Below are 14446 nucleotides of genomic sequence, written 5' to 3' on the forward strand. Positions count from 1 at the left end.
CGGTTTTCGTGTTTTTCTCGCGAAAATCCTCAATGAAAATCCTGGAAATTTCAACAACGTCTTACTCTGGACAGCACATTCAATTCTATCGATACAATTATGGTATTCTAATTCTATAAATTCCCTATGATCGTATCAGTTGAACATGAAACGTCCTTCCATGTAACGTGTGGTCGACACAGTTTCCCATTCTCGTTCTCGCCCCACTCTTTGTTCCTCGTGACACGGAACATAGGATCGTCCAACGGAAAGTCTATGAAACTTCGTAATTCGCTATTCTATCCACTCCCACTTATTAACTATTCTATTATGACAGATTATGATTTTATATTTGTAACAGAAGATAGAGAGACGACGCGAGATTCATCTTGCATTTTCTCCTCGAAACTACCTTAATTCGATCGATCGTTGCACGTTCCAGCAGAAAATAACGTCCGCATGGAGATTGGTATTTTTAGCGAGCTATTAAAGCTCACCTTTCGCTAACCTGCGCAAGCTCTCCGCAAGCAAGGATAAATCGGAACTCTTGATAACGATGAATTATAATTCACCTTCCAGACTACCTTGCATCTAATCTTTTTAATCATCTTAACGATCCTTTCTAAACGTTCTAACAAATCTATCTGTCCAACTTGCCTCCAAACGGCTATCTTTCGTCTTTTTCCATGCCGTGAATTGTCGTTCGAAAATCGCCGTGCACCAGATAACGTCGATTGAAACGTGGAAATAACAGATACCTAACCTGGCCGCAGATTCGCGACACGCCCTCGATTGCAAGCTACCCTTCCTTTTCTTCTCTCCAACCCACCCTCTCACGTTGTCGTAACGATCTCCGCGTGAACGCGAACGTTCTTCGATTTTCCAACGATCGAACGTGTTTAGGGAAGGTATTCTGGCTGGGAAATTGGGTTGCCTAGATCTGTCTGTCGGATGACGAGGCCAACTTGTTCGGTGAATCGATCGATCGTTCGCTGGAATTTGAACTAGTTGCAGCCTCCATTGTCTCGTCGATTAACTGCACTTTGTTACGTAGCTAAGCGATGTCTGCCGGTGTGCGTATCGAGATTTTCTGGTTCCTTTGACACATTTGAAATTCGGTTGCCTGGATCTGTCTGTTGCAAGAAGCTCTCCAGCGTGCATCGATCGATAGCCCGATGGAATTCAAACGAGTTGCAGCCTCCATTGTCTCGTTGATGCTTTGGAATTTCGCGTGGAATTTCCCCAGTTAAGTGAAGTTCCTGGCGTATTTATTGGGTTTATTGCTCCTTTAGCTTTTTGCTATATTTGCATAGGCAGGTTTGGTATATTTAAATGAGGATTTTTGGTTCGTTTCCCATTCACCTGAGGAAATGTCTTTTACAACACGTCTAAAGTAAACTTGCCGAGAAATTTTGTTACGTAGTTAAATGTTGTTATATAAATTGAGATTTATTTAAGTTTTCGAATTTTTGTCATTTATATGGGAAGATGTCGTTTGCGAGATATATGAAGCGAATGTGGTGAGAAGTTTTATTGTTTGAGGAATACAATAATATATAACTAAGCGAAGTGTTTATTGTTATACGTATTGAGATATAGAATTTTTGGATTTTTATATTGCAATGAAGATTTTTCATTCGTTTCTCCATTAATATAAGAGAATGTCTTTTACGAGGTGCACGAAGAGTTTGATAGGCGCGTTCGCGCGCGAGCTCTTGATCGGGTCTGGTGCTACTGCTGGCCCAAGGACGCAGCCGTCAATTGAAAAGGTCGATCCTTTTAACAGGCCCTTACCGGCGTTTTTCATTCATTGAAATTCCTTCGAACGACTTCCGCCAGTCGATTACCCCGTCACGATTTGTTCGCTATTCTCTAGCGTGATGTTTTTCTCCTCTCCTTCGACAGCTATTCTTTTCGAAAACTTTCAATCGCCAGACCGCGAATCTTTATGCAAATTCATATTTTTATAAATAAAATACAAGAAGTACAATTCAAGACGTCAAATATTAACAGAAACGCTGCTATCTCTCCGAACATTTTGTACATTCTCGCGTATTGTTCGTTTCTGTACTTCGGTTTCACGCAAATGCATAAACTTGCCACAGTTTTCCAATCGCTATAGATTATCACCATTTTCCTCTTATTTTTCTTTCGTCGTTTATTTTCTTCCCTGACATTCTCGTTCTAATTTTTGCTCTAAGAGTTGTTCGAATTTTATAGCTGAAGTCCGATGTTCGATAATGTTGTTTGTTGTAAAAGCTAATTTTCTTGAAATGGATTTCTGTGAAAAACGAATTGCAAAGGTTAGGCAGGTCAGATCGGCGGAATACTCTACACCGATTTCGACCTATGACCTTCGGCCACAGGAGGGGACTTGCGCCCTTTGCGAGCTGCTCAGGTCAGTTACATAACGCGTCGATGACGTTCGTGTTCATTCAACACTCGCTCGGTCCGGTTATCGACGGATCGATTGCGCGATACAATAAACGCAAAGAATGAAATCGTTGCGAGCTTCGCGCCCGACTTTCGTCAACTTCTGCTATCGTGCAATGTCGATCGTCGATCAAACTCGAAGGACGATCGTCGTGCGCATACCCTTTTCCATCGATCACTCCTGTTGTCAATCATCAATGAGGTTTCAAGATGATCACGATATTGCTTTGCTTAATCGATAACTTTTGATCGGTTTAGAATATTCAATTTTTTCCTACAGCGTTTCTAAATTACAAAACAGGTCGATCATTGACGAGATTTTGGGGCAGTTATGTTCGTCTCTTTCGTTCCATTGTTCGTTTTCAATCGATTTAGAATCTTCAGTTTCGCGATCTATTACGAATATTCCTAACTTCCTGAGCTTTTAAAATATTATCCTTTTTTGTATCCATTTGCTTTCTAGTCAAATCTCGAATTTTTTAAATAATCTTGCGTTACGTTCAAGAGTAGAACGAGAAGAAGCTACTCGTTCTTATCGAAATTCGAACTTGTTCTGATATCTTTGTTCCCGATTGTTGATACCGATTTAGATTTCGATAATGTTACAAGCGATACAGGGTTCCTATTTGATGGAAATTCACTGGCGATTCAGATTTAAATAACGTTAAATCTTTTTGGAAAGGCATTCATAAAAATTGTGGAGACTTTAAGCGAATTGGTAACACCAAATCTTGTTTAACTGAGTTTTCTGAATGGAAACTCTAAACTAAATAACGTCAAGCTACTTTTACACAGAAATCTCTAGTTTGAATAACACTAAACCTCTTTCAACTGGAATCCATGGAACCTAACCTAAATTGCAGCAAAGTCCCTTGCGCAAAAACCCTTTACGTTCAAACCGTAACTCTTTACCACCTAAATCCCTTTCAATAAGAATGCATGGAACCTGTAACCGGAATAACGTAAAAAAATTATGTGACTCGTAACCGATCCAAAAACCTTTCTACTCTAAATTTCTTTCAGAATGAAATAAGGCCAACCTAACCTAAATCTTTTCAGAAGAATTTAAGGATCTTTTAACTTGAATAGCACCAAAAATTACGCGGAGACATCGTAACTACTCCAAAATTTCATCTACTTTAGGTTTGCTCCATTAGTTGGCATTCATCTGGCGACATCTCCTGACTTACACAAAAACTTATGCCCCACCTAATCTAATCTCCTTCAACGGTAATGCATAGAATCTTCAAGGAAAATAACATCAAGAATTACGCAAATTTTCCACTAGAATTATTCCAAGATCTGCTCTAAACTTTTTTTATCCATTCCCATCCATTAGTCAAGTTTCCTTCTCTTAGATAAAGCCCATTAACCTAGTTTAGCCGAAATCTTTTTCCCCAAAAATCCATGGTACCTCTGATGAGAATAACATGAAGAAGGTACGTCACAACTATTCCGAAATCCCTTCCATTCGAAACCTTATCGATTTCTATTCATCCAGCATCGTCTCCACCTAACCTATAATAATACAATCATCCATTTCAATCAGCTACAAGCTGTATCTAGCCATTCTCCATCGATCGTCTTTCAATCAAAACACAAATCCAGGAATATTGCGCGAAGCAAAGCAACCGAAATAGATGCGGTTAACCAACGAGCAGAATTACTTTTAAATTGCAACCAGCGAACATACATAGCAGTGGACAAAAGGAAGTTTGATGTTGCTGACTAATCCATTTGTGTATATGCGCGTGTTACTGACTTTCGTATCAGATATTTTTCACCATTCTGTTGACAGTCGTCTGTTTTAAAAGATATATATTATATACTTATTCGCTACTTTTATCAAATACAATTATTCTATTTTGTAAAATGACAGGCACTTTTCGTACCACTTTTATTTAGACTTTCTTTTGTTTGCTATTGTAACTTCGTTCGATAAAAGAGACGTTGTCGACCATTAGACGTGATGTTTCGCGTCACGAGCGTAAAATTAAGCTCCTGGCCGTGCATCACACGCCACTTAACGTTTCTCGTTCAGCTCGCTTCGGCCCGCAAAACGCTCATTTCCGTCAGAAGTGTTTCTAACGAGCTCACGCTAGATGTTGCAGCCTGAACGGGTTCTTGAGGCGGAGCCCGCCTCCGGGGAACGTCCAGGCTTCCTTCCGGTCTCCGCCGCCCCGTATTGCCTTGGATTGCCCCGTATCTCGTAGAAAACGTGCCGAGTGGCTGAGAAAACGAAGTCTAGAAACGACCACGAGGTGTTTTTCGTTAAGAAGAAAGGCGAGTTAGAGTGACATTGTGTCTTTCCAATTTCTTCCGAAGAACTCGAGGAGATTGTTGAATCTATGGAGGAGCTAATATGAGAAACAATTTTTCTTCTTTTTTTTTCTTTTTCTTTTCTTAGTGTGTTTAGTTAGTGATGGTTGGAATAGTTTTCGAGGGTGGTGTGGTTACTTTCGCAAAATCTTTAATTAGAGATTGTCTGAGTGTCACGAGAGATCAGAAATAATTGGATCTCTGGAAAACAAGAGAAATTACTTTATAAAATTTGTTTGATTAGTTATTCGAATGTTTTTTTTTTTTTTTTTAAGATACGATGGCTTTGGGAAAAGTTTGAAATTAGTTTGGTTGGTTATCGAAGAGGTTAGGAATTCTAAATAATTATCGTAATTCCGAAAGAAAAGAGTAATTGCTTCACGCATCCCTCAATTTCTTTTTTAATCTTCCTCGACAAATTCACAAATTACGCGAATACTTGAAAATCAAGACAGTTGTCCAAATTCTGAAAGAAATGGTTCTAATTCCTTACGATCAGTTGTATTTGATTAAAAGAATCCTCTAAAAACGGGAATTAATTCCACCCTTCGAGATCTCTGCTTCGACATCTTCCCTTGTCAGATCTTGTTTTACCCAAACAGATTTCCTTAAATCCTCCAAGCATCCTTCGACGTTGTTCAATAAAGTTCGAGGTCGTTCGATCCTTAATGCGTCGAAAGAAGTCGGTTGAAAAACTGCGAGAGGAAGCATCGGACGTCCATTAAACAGTAGGTTGCAAAGACACAGAGGCAGCAGAGGTGGTTGTAGGTGGAAAGGCCGCAGACTAGATGGCGCCCAGGCTCGCCTTCTGGGTTGCCTATCGATCCTAACCTATTTATAATTCCTCTGACATTTCGATTCGTACATGATAACGTCGGCAAATTTTACCACGACGCGTTCTCTACCCTTCGTCGACCAATGCAAATCCCTTGCCCTCTCACCCTTTTCATTTGCATACGTTCCTACCCCAACGACTTTATGCTTTTTGTCGTTTCTCTCGACATTGAAAGAAGTGAAGTTTCTCTAAGATCGGGAGAGCCTCTTAGGAGACGACGTTTCTTTGCTATTTTCACTACTCTATATCTTATCTATATGCTTTTCTCCGTCGTCCTGTCGCGTGGTGCTTTCAGGTGACATTTTCCAATTGGAATCTTCGTGGGAATCTTCCCGTGCCGTGTTTTCTTACTGTCTCAGAGAATCGAAGTTGGATGACATTTCGTGACGTTCTAATTTTCCTTCGAACAGACCACGCGAAGATTTATTGCGATCCACTTTTGCGTCAGCGAGCAGAGATACGTTGCTTATTCTCGTTAAAACAAGCGAGCAGATGTATTTTGTATAAGCGTTACAACGTAGCTTAAAGTTCCCAAGAGAAACAGCAAATATTTTGCAATAGTGATTCGAAAAGTTACGGGGTAGTTATAGTGCAAGCTATTAATGTTTTAACAGAAAAATCAAGTATAATATAATTGTACTATTCGAATTCTGGACATCTTGTACATTTTTGTACGCTGAAATTTCCTACAGAAATGCACTTTTAGTACTAATCAAGTATTCTAACAAGTGGAAAACGACGTGACTCCTTGACAATTATGAAACGATAGTGATCGAAGGATCAATAATTAAAATACAACGAAACTTGTGAAACGACACGATAATCTGCATCAAAATTATTAAAGAGACAAAGAAAGTAGGCAGTAAAATGCATCTAACCAGATAAATAGTTCGTGCAAGGGAAGGAGAACGTTGCAGCTTCCTCCAAGGTTGGCCTTCGCCTTCCTTCGCTTATTGTTAGTGTAAGCAACAAGCCTTCGCCGCCGGTCAGTGTATTTAAAGGATTTTTATTTCCGACACCACTTTTCTCTTTGAAAGAACACTTTTACCGCAGTGGAAACGTGACCAGCCGCGATGGTCGCCCTCTTTGTGATCTCCTTCGCGTTACGAAGGGGTTGATCCTTCGACTTGGACGAGGGTTCCTCCGAGTAAGCGAATAATTTTCCCAGCTCGACAAAAATATTATACCAGCCACCGGGTTATCGATCCACGTCGTTCACGTGCTACGTGAAACTTTATTGCTGCTTTTCGTATCGACGAAATCGGTGCATCGATTCCTTCAGCAGTGCAGCTCCCTGAACGAAAGTATCGATTGACGATGAATTTAGGTTAGCATCTAGGTCGTTTCGCGAAAATTAAGGAAATTAAGACGTTAGAAACGGGTTATTTGTTAACTATCATAATTGGGAGGATCAATGGAAAAGTATATAGACGCATGACCTAACCTATCGGAATTCGATTTTAGAGGATCATTGGAAGAATACATACGTGGATACATAACCTAACCTATCAGAGTTTAATTTTGTACAGAGATTTCGTTAGTAGTCTTTGATTAAAATCTCAATAAAATGCGGAATGAGAATCTTAATCGTTGAAATTATTCAGCGAATTTAGGTTATGTCTTCGAGAAGATGTCGAGTTCAAAGTACACTTTACTTGTTAATAAGTAACAAATAATTATTTCGTAAATTCTACTGTAATCTTCGAATTCTTTATGATCCAATAGCCTTTTATTTTGGCGAAAAATCAGTTTCCCATGCTTTTAGAATTTTAAAATACGAATTTTGCTCGTTACTCTGTTTCAGTTTGATTTCTCAGTACTCGAGTTTTTATAAGTTCATTGTTTATCGCTTGAAGATGATCCTGTGCGAGTTTAAGATACGCGGTGGTCGAATATCGAAGAGGCCGAGGCGGCGTATCTTCGCAATTATCACGAGCTACTCCAAGTTCCACGAGACGAGGATTAGGTCTTAACATTCCTTTCGTCTCGCGTTCATTTCGCATAGCCAGCGTAAGGTTTCTCTGCGTTAATGTGACCTTCCAATTCCCTGGCAATCGTCAACTTCCATCTGTACAAACATGTCCTAGATTCCTGTGCTATTATCTTCCTCAATAACACCCTAGTGCCACAGTTCTGATTTATCTCCAACTCCCACAAGTTCGATATGCAATCGGGTAAAATGATTTCTCCCCCAGTCGAATTCCCAAACGCGCTTTCAACAAAAATAGCGGCACCCTCGAGACACATTTCGCCCATCTGAGACCAAACAGAGAAACGCGGATAAAATCGGGAGAAAGTGAAAGATAATCCTCGAAGTTTCTTTTTCCTTTATTCTTATTCGTTTTCAATCGCGCCCATCGTCCTCGATCTCAAGGACTTTGGCTGTACGCAGTTCCTTCAATTTCTCGACTTCGAGCTTCCGAAATGGAAAGCAAAGAGAGCAATAAAATCGAGACGAATCCAAGAATAGTCTTCCGTGGATTTTCACTCGAGCCCATTAATCTCGATTACGAGAACGTTTCCAGTTTGTGAAAGCAAGAGCCAAATAAAAAATTGAATCTTGAACCAACCAAGAACAATCATCGAAGACTGTTCTGTTCCATTTCTTAGTTGCATTTCCTTCAGTTTATTTCGATTCATCGGAAGCAAAACTGAAAACTGAGGATACAGACAAATCCAGGACGACCTTACTAGTCTCTTGTACGCATGTTCGCGCGAATCAATCGATTTCGTGTTCTAAGAAGTTGCAGTTTCGCCAATTTCCCAAATTTTCGAGACGAGATCAAACGAACGCTAGAATCCTATAGAATCCAAAAATAGGCTTTGAAGTTTCTTCCGTGCAATTCTCACTAGAGTCGACTGATCTCGGCTTCGAGGACGTCGTCTGTAATTCCTCCGATTCGTCGATCTCAGTCGATTCCGATCGAAACTTAAAACGACATAGAGATAAAATTGTCATGAACCGAGAATGGTCTTCGCAGGCTCTTCTATGCATTTCCGGTTCCACAAAGACAATGGCTGCGATTCCTCCACTTCGTCGCTTTCGATTTCTCGAAGCAAGTTGCACGAATCGTGTATCCTGCATGGACAGGAGAGGCCGATTTCCATTTCCGTGGCAAAAGGCCGCGTTTCTCCAGTCGGTTCGATGTTTTCCTTGGAAGACAAGTATCGATCGGCCCCGACTGCTAACCTCACCCCGGCGATCGTTTTCCTTCTTAACCAAGCTCAATTATTGCATGACGTCTGACCGCCCCGCACGAGAAATTGAATAACGACGTGCCTATGATAATTATTCCGGCGTCCAGAGCACGTCTTAGAAACGTATTTATAGCGATCCGCTTCTTGTTACGTGATTACTCGAGCCACTGATCGATCAACGATCGTAGTGTTGATCCCCTTAGATTGTAGTTCCTGATCTAGCTGGAATGAATGAGAATTGGCATGCCTCGATGCTTCGTACTTTATTTCCTAGCTTTCTATCTTTTTTCCTTTTTTTTATATCGCTGCGAAATATAGAATAGATTTTGATGAAAAATTTGCTTGGTTTATTAAGGAGACAATTAAGCGATTTATTCGATATACCAATCTTAAATTTTTGTGAATTTTGTTGTATGATTTATTGTGTGATATATATAAGTAGTCGAGTGTGTTGACAAGGTATTGTTATATATTTTTGTTTTTAAATGTTATATCGTTTTAAGCTGTTAATTGTGTTCTCCATGGGAATGGAGAAAATTAAACAAATTTTTGAGCGCGAGTTATGTGAAAAATGGTGAATCCTGATTCGACAAGCGATGATGTTGGAATGAGTGATGGAAGTTAATCATTTAAATTTAGTAAATAAATTAAAGCGACAATTTTTTATAACGTTAGATATATGGAGAATTTAGTGAATTTGACATATAATTTTTCACATATGTTTTCACTAAAGTTTCTCACAGTTCTTCCACTTCTCTGTTATTCTAAATAGAAATTAACTCAATTAACGGGTCAATAGGAATAATTTTTAACGATGCTGATGATTCACCGAACGATAAATTCAGTATAAACATAAATAAAGGCAACAACAAATTCTCACTATAAAATTCAAAGTTCGATTAAAAACTAAAAAACGAAAAAGATATTCCACCTTCAATCGCTTCTGTGAATCGAAGCTCCGATGAAAAATTATAGAATTCCTCTTAGAAAATGATCCGTTGGATAATTTCATTGAAACAGAAGCTGCAGTTCTTTCAATCAGACGGTATTTCTCGAGCTGAGAGCATTTGTTCCTACTGTAAGAAAAGAAAACGGGCTGGAAATCCCGTGGAAATCCGAATGCTGTAATGGCCTCTTCAAAGACTTCTGCTTAGAACGTTTGTAGGTCTTCGGTTAAACCAATGTTTCCCCTTAACGAAGTAAGTCGGCGACGGTCGTTGGCCCGCAAAGGGATTGCCCTTTTCACGTCGCGCTCTTCCGACGTTCTGCCAACCAGATCAATGATGAAGAAGAATAAAATATGTACTCTGTTCTTCCATCAGTCTCGGTTCGCTTAATATTCTTAAAGTTTTGTCGTCTTACCACGCGCTTTCGTTCATTTTCATCTACTTCGCGAATAATTGTAAACTGAACGTTGTCTTTAGATTTTTTCATAATATTAAAACGTATGACTATTGAATCGTAAATCACGAAAAAAAAAAAAAAAATAGAAAAATAAAAACTGGGTAGACGAAAGTGTTTCATGGAGAAATGTTTACAGATTTTTGAACGCACAGAGGATATTAAGTCTTTTCACGGCAAACATACGGTTTTTATGGCTGCAAAATAAGCAAACTTCCGTTTTACTACGCTACCAATTTTTAATACGATCTCCGTACCAAAGTTGACTAGACTGCTCATAAATGATTTCTTGAAAATATTTTTCATTTTATATTTCATATTAAATACTAAATTTCGTTGTATACGTAACAATGGCGTAGTTCGAATTTAATATCGTAGAGAAAATATGGTGATACATGGTATGCTATAAAATCGATATTCTATTAAATGTGATTCAAATATGAAGGATTCGTGTAATCTGCCGTTATTGCAATCTGTTTCTAAATACAGTTATCGCGATAAATACGATTTCACACCGGGAATCGTTATATCATAGCTGCGTTTTGATTTACGGATACTGCGTACTTTTTTTGGATCACGTAACGAGATTGTTTTTTTAAACATAAATTTGATTGTACAGCCGTTTAGACAGCGAGATATAACCAATAGCACGTTAACGCATTTTTTGTTGAACTTGTTCGTGCATTTGTTTGAAGTTCTCGACGAATTTAAACGTTCGGTGAAACACTAAAATTTTGCAACGCCTACTTTCTCCATCTCCGTGTTCAAAATCTTCCATTTCAATTGTTATCAAAAATTCTTCAAAAACTTATTATTGACATATTCCGAATATTCTTTCACATTAATTCATATAAAATTGTTCTATCTTTTTCTATTAATACATATCACAAAATACACACACACCACAAAACATTTTGTAGTTCACTAAACTGAATCATCGGCCAAATTTTCTTACTACTAAAAACATATTCGAACAATTATACCAAATATATTAACAAAATTTCATTTGATTTTCGATGAAAAATTTGTCCAGGTATACGCCAGCTTACGAACACGAAGAAAGCTATTCGAGGTAATTCGGCCAGCCAATGGATCGCGTTAATACGTGCACGTAGCCGAGACCCAGCGAGGACGTTAGTCGTTGATTCGTTGAACGTTTCGCTTTATCCGGCTAGCGGGCCCTTTTGTGTATCGATTTATTATGCAATTGCTCGACTAGCCCCTTTCATCGTTCGAGGGGACCAAGGGAAGGCCGTGAACTAGCTACGGCACTGCCACTACACACGGGGACTTCCCTAGCTGCTGATCGCTCTCATAATATTTTTTTTCCACAATTTACACGCTGGTTACGCGTTATGCAAATCACCACTCACTACATTTCTACATTTATCCGTCTTCATTGAAAACGATGATCAATGAAAAATAACTGAACATAATTATTATTTATTGAATAATGGATGTAGAAAAGTTGTCGAACTTTGTCCAGGCTAGAGGATACAAGATGAATGACGAAAGGTTCGTGGATCTCGTAGTAAATGGTTTCTAGGAAGAGTTCACGGGCAGATGTGTATCTTTATTTGCGTTGACAATAATCGTTCTGCACTTGCACATGACAATTTCGAGGTTAAGGTCCATTCGACTAATTCGTTCGATCGTTTTAATTGGCCAACTCGAGGTTAAAGCTCTGTGTATCTGGCACCGATCTAATTGGACATCGCGAATGGAGCTAGGAAATCGGAAACGTTTACTAGTGCTTCGACTGTTTTCCGGATTCTTACGACCATCTGTTTCCAAGGAATTTTTCATCGATTTTATACTCCTGCCATCGCTAATCTCTTTTGCGTTCAATTTTTCAGATGCCTATATTGCTGCAATTAACAATGTCATATGTATTGTTATATATGTCTGTTAGATACAAGTAATATAAATCTATACATTATAAACAATTCTATATTGCAGCAATTAATAATTCTGTTTTGTCACGTTTATTATTATAATAAAATATATCGTATCAGTCTTATCGCTAGTTACATAATGTAGTAATAATTTGTTCATTAAAGTTTCGAAAAATCCTCGTGAATTTTCCAAGAAACAAATTTGTTTCAGAATTGATAATTTCGTTGTTGTAAGTCCGAATGATGATTTCGTCTCGTATCGTACTTATCGTGTGTAATAAAATGTATCTCGACTTATCGGTGTCGTTACAGCTGACAATGTTATTACACTCTGTTTATTACATAACACAACATAAATTGTTTCGTGACGTATCATCCATCGTCTTACTTCTATACACGTACAGGGTCTGCCGGTTGGCGAACGTGTGCTTGAAAGAGCGCTTTTAAAAGACAGCCTCGCGTTAGTAGATAAGGAGCGTGTTTGTCAGACGAACCGCGTCAGTTCAATCTACACCTTTCTACTCAGCATTTACGTGTTTTTCACCCATGTACATATCTACAGTGTTCTTCCCTTTTTTCTGTTTATTCAGCTTTTTATTCTTTTTCTCAAGTAAACAGAAAAAAAAATGATGGAAGTAGAAAATTATGTAAAGTCTCGTCATCGAAGAAAGTCGATGTTTCTTCGACACTCTTCGACCTATTTTTAATCCTTACGCGTAAGTCTCTCGGTCACTTTGACGTACTATTGACGAAATTTGCACACGGTGTGCTCTCACAATCGAAAATATTGCAAGTGAATGGTCAAATGTTGTTAAGAATAAATTTGCGTTTTCATAGGATGGAATATTTATTGACGTTAATGTTTCGCGATATAAATGTTGATTATTTCATTGGGCAAATGAATTCCTCTTATTCCTTGCCGATAAAAATCGATTGTTATCGTTGCTATTTTTAAACATTTTTTAAACCATCGACATTATCTACCTTAAAATCGTTACTGTTTCTTATTTGACAGTTTTTACTATTCGCCATCGACGAAAATTCTCTTGTTATTTAAAAAAGAAAAAACCACCATATTTTCGTTAGTTTCTATTTTAAAGTTTTAATTATTCTCCACTTTGGAAAACCAATTGTTGTGAGTACTATTTTTTGTTGCTTTCGATCGTTCTATTATAAAAGCCCCCAATTTCCCTTAACAGTCAAATTTCAGTTACTCACTAAAAGATATTCTTCATGAAATTTTAACCATATTTTCGGCGAAACATTTATTTGCCTAAAAAAAAAAAAAACAAATTTTTCTACCTCAAAAATATTCAACGTAAAATAATTTTAACTATATTTAACATCGAAAATTCTTTGCTTCTCCGAACGAATAAATTTCAATTATTCTGTATCCCAAAAATATCATCGAGATTGACCAATTTTACCATAAAAGATTCTTCGTTTCCATAAGCAAATTTTCCATTGTTTTTCGAACAATAGAGAAATCTGCTATTAATATTACTGTCTCTCATCGATCTGCTTTGAACTGTTGTCACCTACGACGAGTGGATTCTCTATTTGTATGAGCAAGCGAATTCATCAGGACGCGTTAGCGTATTTCGTAAGAAACGTAGGGCTTCCGCGAAATGTAAATCATCCGGAGCAGTCGAAGAATGTCAAGGTGAGCGTCAAGATTTGCCGATTCGTGTATACTATGATGAAAGTTGAGTCGCGTTTTAGCCAAGCGTTCACACCTCTGATAATTAATCAGCGAATTATTTTTAGCTGTTCTTGAGGCAAGTCGCGATATACTTGCAAACATATACGAGAATTTATCATAGGTCACGCGAGCGTAATTCCAATCCACCAAAGATAACACTTTTGAACGTATGCAAACTGCTGCGTAAAATCACGATTTCCCCCTCCTCTTTTCCTCCCTTGCTCGCTGATTATTTTTATTAACAAACGAAAGAGTTCTTTTAAAAGATGTTACTGGGTTAGGTTTCCATTCGCTTCCATTTTATTCCATTAGATTTCCACTTTAAGCCATTCGTTCGACTGATGAATTCTTATAAATGGTAATTGATTCATTAATCTTGTAGGTGACTAAGCTCTAGCTTGTCGACTTAATTAGAAATTATAATTGCCGCCAATGGTGGGTCGAGAATGTTACTACTGAAATAATTTTTCAGTGATAATTGCTTGATACACGAGAGAATCATTTTCAAGCGATTTTCAAATAAAAATAATTTTGAGATTCTAAAAGGTTGGAGAAATTAAGAGGGAAATAATTTTTATCAGCGGTTCCAAGTTGAAATAATTGAATCAATAATTCTTCCTGATAAAACAAACAAAACAGATAAAATAAAAATAAATCGTATTAATGGCAATGAATTAAGATTTA

At 38.0% G+C, this 14446-nt stretch overlaps 1 protein-coding gene across 8 annotated transcripts in view; it reads left to right on the plus strand.

The window, feature by feature from the left end:
* LOC117237222 (sodium/potassium-transporting ATPase subunit alpha) overlaps window positions 1-14446 on the plus strand; it is a 169062-nt gene that overhangs the window by 99142 nt on the left and 55474 nt on the right. The window lies entirely within an intron of this gene.

This window comes from Bombus vosnesenskii, unplaced genomic scaffold (genome assembly GCF_011952255.1).
Source record: "Bombus vosnesenskii isolate JDL3184/JDL3185 unplaced genomic scaffold, Bvos_JDL3184-5_v1.1 scf7180000013361, whole genome shotgun sequence".
Classification (NCBI taxonomy): Eukaryota; Metazoa; Arthropoda; class Insecta; order Hymenoptera; family Apidae; genus Bombus; species Bombus vosnesenskii.